Below are 8,382 nucleotides of genomic sequence, written 5' to 3' on the forward strand. Positions count from 1 at the left end.
ATGTGTGTGTGTGTGTGCATGCGTGTGTGTGCGTGCGTGTGTGCATGTGCGTGTGTGTGAGAGAGTGTGCGTGTGTGTGTGCATGCGTGTGTGCGTGTGCATGTGTGTGTTTGTGTGCATGCGTGTGCGTGAGTGTGAGAGAGTGTGCGTATGTGTGTGTGTGTGCATGCGTGTGTGTGCATGTGTGTGTGTGTGAGAGAGTGTGTGTGTGTGTGTGCATGTGTGTGTGTGCATGTGTGTGTGTATGTGTGTGTGTATGTGTGTGTGTGTGAGTGTGTGTGTCTGTAGCCACTCAGCTGAAGGTCCAGAGGGTTTGACAGGAAACGACCCGGCGAGAGACGAAACCAGCAGAGAAGAACTCACAACTTGTGAATATTGTGATGTTGTGGTGTTATTTTCCTTGTGTTTGTGTGATTTTGCAGTTCGTGCACCTGCTCCTCAGCCAGTGTGACACAGGTGTCTCAGCAGACTTCAGCCACTGCACCGTGAATCACCTGACCTTCAAGGTAAGAAGATCAGAAGTTCTGGGTCCCGTTTAAAGATGTGAATCGACACCTACAGGTGTGTCCTGCTCCGGCTGGGGGGGGGGGGGGCACCACAGGTGACAGGGGCCACAGGTGACAGGGGCCACAGGTGACAGGGGCCACAGGTGACAGGGGCCAAACAGCAGTTGTGGGAGAGAATTCAGCTGCCTGGAAACCACAATTACGGTTTGGTCGAGTGTGGAATGGTCGTGGAAAACGATGTGACAGAAGCATGAAGAGCTTTGATGGTGCTGAGAGGTCACCACTGTGGGGGAGTGCAGGGCTCCCAACCACATCGGGCCGGTATCACGCAGCATTAGTGAAAGCAGAGCTGGCCACTGAGAGCCCTTCAGCTGTAAAAATAGACCACAGGCGTACAGCAGCTCGTGGTGTGAGGACGTGATCTGGATCTGGTCGACCAACCAGATGATTTTAGCCATCGTTGGGGAGGAAGGTGCTCAAACCAGCGTGGGTGAGCCGCAACCAGCCCAGCACTGGGACCATCGCTCATGGAAAGTACCTTCACTCAATCACAGGGGGGGGGCAGGTTCACTCCTGGGGCAGTCCCCAGCTCATCGTTTGGGGGGCCGGGACCTGGCTCAAGGGAACTCTTGCAGGGCTCTGTTCTAGCACCTCCCCCTGCTATATGGTCGTCTACAGTGTTTAATAATCGTCTCCCTCCACCTGGGAGACGCGTCTTTACTCTTATCTAGTCCCGAGAACGTGTAGCTCCTCACGCTCGTGTCTTCTGTATTCCGTCCCCTCACAGATGCTCTGGCCGGGCTCATCATAGCAGAGCCGCCTCCCGGTCCTTGAAGCCCCAGGTTCCTGGTCCTGCTCACAGCTGCAGCTCCGTCGGCCTCCTCCGAGTTTGATTCAGAAGCACAACAGTCCTCTTGGACAGTCCTTCCACTTTATAGTCGTGGACAGCGTCTGGTCACCCGTTTCCAGGGGGATGAGACACACGGATCAGCTCTTTCCCCGTCCGGTGGCACGGTGGCAGAGCATCGGGCGGGCGGAGGGATTAATAGAGTGACTCCTTCCTATCGTCCTTCGTCTTCTGGTTTGTCTGGTCCCTCCCAGGAGTCTGGTATTGATCAGACGTGTCCACATTAGAGGGAGGGGAGATGCTTTTATGATAATCCACCCACCACCCCCACCACTCGTAATGGCTGCATTAGACACTCATCCCCTGCGCAGCCAACACCTGGCCCTCACTCTCCTCACATTCACTGTTTGCATTACAACACTGTTTAATGGGCTCTTTAGAGGGGCTGAGGGGGGGGGGGGCACACCAAGCAGGGCAGGAACATTTCCAAGAGTTTCCAGTATGTCAGGAACAAGTGAGTAGACACTGGGAAGGTCTGCTGTGAGAGTGATAGATGGCACCGTGTTAAAGTGGAGGGGGGGGGGGGGTCTGGAAGTGGGGGTCCATTACCTATTAGTAAATGCCCGCTCTGTCTCGCCAGGCCACTCAGCTGGCTGTCTGATGGCAAACAAACTCTGGGAAGTTGAGCTGTGGATGGGTGGTGTGAGCTGACCCAGACAGGCCGATCAATACACTCCATCCCATATTCCGCCCAAAACGATAGCTCCACACAGCTAACGCTAATGCTAACAGAGATCGGAAAAGCCCGATTTGGGACACATGAATAGTTCGACTAAAACATTTTCATCAAAAAAAAAAAAAAACCAGTGCAGAATTCTAATGACAAAATGCTAAATATATTGTATATTTTCATTTGTTGGAATGTTTCTATTAATAAAGACGTTATAGGTTTTTACAGACAGTACGTCCTGACCAAACACGGATGTTATTCTATCAGAATTCAGATGTATATTCATTATCGTCCCCGGTACTATATGACAGCGTCACGACAACATGTTTATTTCATCTAAACTCTATAGCTTATATTTAAGGGCCCCTCGTTGATGTAAATGACTTGTTCATGGGTGACGGCTTCGTTCCCACATACTGGAGCGTGAGGCTGGTCTGTAGTGGGAGGATAAAAGGAGAGCGGCTCAGAAAAACATCCCAGATTGGAAAAAAGCAGCCACCTGGACACCATCAGTCTCACCGAAGGTAAACATCTCCGACATTCCTCCCAGCACACTGGCCTGCAGAGGTCAGAGGTCATGATGACAAACGAGTGACCCAGGAGCCCTAAGAGGCCAAAAGAGGAGCCTCTGGAATCTTTCAGTCGGGGGACTGGGGACATTTTCACCAGCCCAGCAGCTACAACCGAGGCGGCTGTTGTCTGCACGTTGTGTCTACACAACCTGTGGCTCTGAGGGACCCTTTGGAGAGGAGTATTATGGTCTGTCTGCTCAGGCTCTGTTCACTACAGCTGCAAGTAGACACGTAAATTCTGTGTATTTTTCTACATTCACTTTTGTTTAATTAGCATTGTAGCAACTGTAGTTTGATGTAGTTTTTAAAACAACTGAGCAGTTCTATAAAATTTAGAATCCTGTTTTTATTTACTCAAAATAGGAAAGTAGCAACATGCCTGAGAGGAACCGAGATCTGAAAGAAATAGAGCTATTTATTTCCTGACTTTTACTGTGAAGAACCCAGAGAGGGTTATTTGGTCATGTGTGGCTTTCTGGAAAACAATCCATTTTTACGTTTAGGCACCCCTGCCATCGTCACTCTTTTTCTGTTACAAACTGACCCCGGTCCCCCGTCAGAGACGGGAAAAGTTTGGCGACCCCTGGTTAGCATCAAGCTAATGCAGAATACAATAACGCTCCGGGTTTTAAATGTAGGGAGACATCTGGGCATAAAGGTAACAGAAAGAGAGAATCAGCTGGCCAGCAGGACATCGCGCTCTTGTTTTACCTGCACTATGATACAACATTGCAGAAATGACTCTTGAAAATGAAATAAATTGATGGAGATTAAACAGAAAATCTTCAGTTCATGATAATCTCTGTTTCTGTTTGATTTAAAGCCCTGGGGTCACCCAAACCTCCAGAGTGTTCTCAGTGAAAGAAGGTGCTGCTGAGGCCGGCTTTTTCATCTGGAAGCCTTTGCTGCGGTGACACAGGTTGACCTTCCCTGGGTTCCCAGCACAGCAAGAACCTGAAGAGGGGGACAAAAGAAGGAGGCAGGAGCAGAAGTGGATGGTCTGTGCGTGTTTTCACAGTGTTTAGCTTTGATTAGACCGAACAGCGTCTCTGCGGTGGTTGTGTATCCATCTGCTGCTCAGTGCTGAGCGATGTGTTCCTCTCATGACCTCAGACCTAAACACACCAATTAACCACCACTGGACTTCCCACTTTTCCTCAGACTCTGGTCCAAACAAACACATATCAGCCCCCCTGCCTGTGTTCAGCTCTGATCTGCTGACCTCAGCACAACACGACGCAACGCAACATCGCAATGCATCGCAATGCTTCGCAACACGACACAGCACAGCACAACACAACATCACAACGCAACACAACACTCCTACAGCCACTAAACCAGCTCACTGCTAAAAGCAAATATAAAACACTTATTGTAAAGTCAGTGTGTGACATGAAAAAACATAACAGACATGACCGGTGTGTGTGTGTGTGTGCAGGTGTGTGTGTGTGTGTGCAGGTGTGCAGGTGTGTGTGTGTGGTAATACTGTGGCCCTGACGTCTGCAGAGCCTCAAAGCTTCTCTTCGCTCATCATCACCACTAACGTGAGGCAGCTAACAGCTCCGCTAACGGCTAATCAACAACTGCTGCCCCTCTTCAGGAGGTTCTTTCACTGGACTCTTCTGCTGACTTCACGATCCTCCTGTGACCCACCTGATTGTGAGCCACAGGAGCTCACGTTGATCACACAGTGGATGAGCTGGGTGGATTTATGGGCAGAGCTGGCCGGGATTTCAACCAAACCAACACATCAACCGGTCTTGGTCCTGATCACCAACGGCAACAAGAAGGCAAACAGAGAGGAGGTCAGAAGACTGACGTGCTGGTGTCCTGGAACCAGGACCAAGGTCCACCTCAATCTCAGCCAAACAAAGTAGCAGAGAGGGAAACACAGGAAGGGACGCACCCCCGTCAGCAGCAGCAGGATGTGCGTTAGCAGCTTCGCCTTCCTGGATGCATCACCACTAAAGTAGCAGGACAGCAGCTCTTCTTCAGGTGCAGAGAGGCTACACTCAACATGGACTCCATGGTGCACCACCAGCACCTGGACCAGCAGCTGCGTGGCCACCACCAGGAACCCTCACCAGAGGCTAGAAGCCGCTCAGCTGCCATCCAGGGAGGCGCGCTGCCATCCCATAGACGGTCCAGCAGCACTTGAGCCTGTCTCAACAACTAAAGAAGGTTTAGAGCTTCTGTTCTTCTGGTTTGAGTTGGCTGCTGATGGTTGACTCATGCGCTCTAAATTTTCAAGATATGATTGGCTTTATTATGTAAGATATTTCTGACCTGGTTATTTTAAAAGAAGCTGGGAAGTGTGGGCACCACAGTCCTAAATCAATAGAGTCAACGCGTGCCGATAGAGGAGGAGAGATCTTCTAGACTGCTCTTACCAAAATGTCTCCAAAGTTTCATCTGGAATCAACCCAAACACAAAGGCAAGTGGAGCTCGGGATTCTAAACAGGACTACACTGGCCTGACCCCACATCTCTGGGACCCACATTTAGCTTCAAGTCAGGGTGAAAACACCCCACACCTGAAGCATTTTTTCCCATTTCACCCGAATGCAACATCATGAGGCAGAGAAGGCAGCAGCTGAGGAGTTGAGCGTTCTGCACAGGGAGGAAGACGACATTTCTGATTTTAATAGCAACACATCAGTGACATCGCGCACGTGTGCATGTGTGTGGAATGCTGGCCAAGCCCTCAGCCATCCAGGAAGGGGGGGTGCTTTCATCAGGGACAGTGTGGGGAAAAGGTGCTCATGATCAGAGTTCTGCTGTCGGGGTGATGAACCCAAAACAACAATAACGTTCCAGTCCGGTACAACCAAATGTGAGCGACAGCTTCGTAACAGCGAGGTCCCGCTCGAGGTTTCTTCCTGTTGAAAGGGCGTGGCTAGTTGCCAGTCTTTGTTCAGGGCCAGACTGTGTTTCTGTAAACCCCCTGAGGAGTCTGAAACAGCTCCCTTGGATGCAGCCACCCCTTCAGCTCTGAGCCCAGCCTGGCAGCAGATGCGACACACACACCTCAAACAGGGGCCTATCGCAGATGTCACTAGTAGTTTACCTCCCACTCCACTTTCCCTTTCAGCAGCAGCATCTTCCCTCTGATCCAACAGGGTACATCCCTCCCCCTGACCCCCTCAGACATCACAGCCTCAGACCTTGGAGATGCTCACCTTCCTCAGCAGGGACACATTCATGAGCAACGAGTTCGTCAAGACGTTGGACCAACACCTCCAGGACCCCTGAGAAGTTATGGAGCTGGTCCAGAGATCCACATCCATTCATTAACCATCTAACCCAACTCAGCAGCATTCGAAACCACTTATCTCCTGCTCCCATTAAAGGTGTTTTCTTTACCGACGACACGCTCTAACTCTTGAGTGGGAGTCACCTGCATTGTTGCTTGTCACTGGGAGCTTTTTCCTGGTGTCTGTAATTAATTTGTCTGCGTTGCTGCTCGAGGTGGTGTCAATTCAAGCGCTGTCGAAGTGTGCCTGCATGTAGGAGCACAGAGAGATCACCCCAGGGCCTGTGTTGTGGCACGACACTGTCAGAGCCCTGTTGGGACTTGTAGCAGCTGGGTCTTGACACACCGTTCAGCAGCACCTGGGAGCCCTGGAGCATGATATGGTGGCCCCAGTCAGCGAGCTGAGAGGAGCATTCTTCTCTTCTGTGACCGAAAACAAACAAAATAGGAATTAAAGGACACCTCTGAGGCGTTGCGTCTCCTTATAATGCACGTAATGCTGCTGGTTTCCAGACATTTGGGCGTTTGAGTCGGAAATGTAAGTAGGATTAAACAGAGAAAGGCATTCACACACTGACAGGAGGGGGTAGCAGATGCTAGCTCGATAGCAGCACCACAGATGCTTAGTTTCATTAAAGTGGGGAGCGCAGCAGCTAATCTGCTGATGACAAACCAGGTTAGCTCCTTAGCCTAGCATGGATGCTAGCTCCCTTCCCCTGCTCCTGCCCATCTCAGATCGGGCAACTAGGACTATTTTTGTAGCCTAAAATCTGAATAAAGCAGTAAATTAATTAAATAAAGGACAGAGTTAAGGAGCATCACTGGTTTGGTTTTAGATAGCTGATGCAGAAAGACATTTGTGCAGAGGAACATGTGCTCACACATGTAGAGTGTGAAGCGTCTGTGGAGACGGTTAATCTGAGCAAGACTTTCATTTTCATCTCTTTAATAATTGGAAGAGACCTGATATGTTTACCGCTGAGAAACATCTGTGTTTGTCATGAAGAATCTGCCGCGACACACAGGCAACTCCCACAAGCCACCCTCTCGTTCTCTCACACACACGCACACACACACGCACACACACGCACACACACACACACACACACACACACACACACACACACACACACACACACACACACACACACACACACACACACACAGAGCTGCTCCTACCCAACAGCCATCAGACTAAGGGAATTATGTGGATTGCTTGTGACATTCCAGTTAAAAGGAGAAAACCTGCTCTAATTTACTCCCACTCCCACACACACACACACACACACACACACACGCACGCATACACACACAAACTGGGTTCTCACATGAACTGAAAAAGGTGTTTAAAATGTAAGTGTAATAATTAATAATTTAGATGAATACATTCATCATTCCAACATATTTTGCCTTTAAAAGCTAAGAAATGAAAAAACTCTTTTATAAAAAGTTTTGAAATGTCATGATCATAAACAAACCAGTGTGTGGCCCTTTGCCTGTCCAACACTTGACACCTACAGTCGTGCCAGTGTGTGTGTCGTGTGGAAATAGGTGGAATGTTTCTCACTCAGCAGGGGTCCGTTAGTGGCTGGAGGTGCAGATGGAAATTGGAAAAGCATGTGGAGATAGATGTGTCGGTGAGACAAATCAAGACGCTTCCAGATGCCCAGGCACAGAGGGCTGAGGGCTGCAGCAGAGCCACAGTCTCCTGGGACGTGACTCACCTGGAAGGGGAACCAAGCGCTGCCAGATGTGGAGGAAACCGCCCGGGTCTTTCACGCTAAAACAGGCTAACACTGTGTCGATTGTGCTGCAGCATATGCTTCCAGTCAAGGGTGAAAAATGCAGGCACCAGCACATGCCAGGAGTCTTTCAAGCATATCCCAGCAGCCTCTCTCTCTCCCTCACACACACACACGCACACACACACACACACACACACACACAGACAGTGTAGTGCAGACATGTCACCACACAGCAAGTCAAGGCTGGTTAAAATGCAGAGCAGCTTGAAGGGGCCACAGCGGTGACACCCAACCCTGAGGAGAGCTCCAGTCAGCAGCCTCCCCGGTGCAGCACAGCCCTGCTCAGGAACAACACCCACCGCTCTCACCTGGAGAGAAGGAAGGGAGGAGGGACGCCAGGAAAGTCTCCTGGTGAAACAAAAAGGAACACTTAAAAAAAACAAGCAAAAAACATCAGGAAAAGGACAGAAAACACGTCGACGCAAGATCAAGTATCAATTAACATTTGTTTTTGGGGCCTTTTATGATATTGTTATGTTATTTTAATTGTAGTCTACTCAATTAATTATAGTTAACTATGGTCCCAATTAACTATATAAATACAAGTTCTGACCAGCCAACACAATTTGAACAATACAACTAATATTTCCTTTGTTTAATCTTAATACTATTAATGCTTTAGACTTTATGTAGGATGTTGTTTACAAATTTCCTTTAGTAACATACATG

Source organism: Takifugu rubripes, unplaced genomic scaffold, assembly GCF_901000725.2.
Source record: "Takifugu rubripes unplaced genomic scaffold, fTakRub1.2, whole genome shotgun sequence".
Lineage (NCBI taxonomy): Eukaryota > Metazoa > Chordata > Actinopteri > Tetraodontiformes > Tetraodontidae > Takifugu > Takifugu rubripes.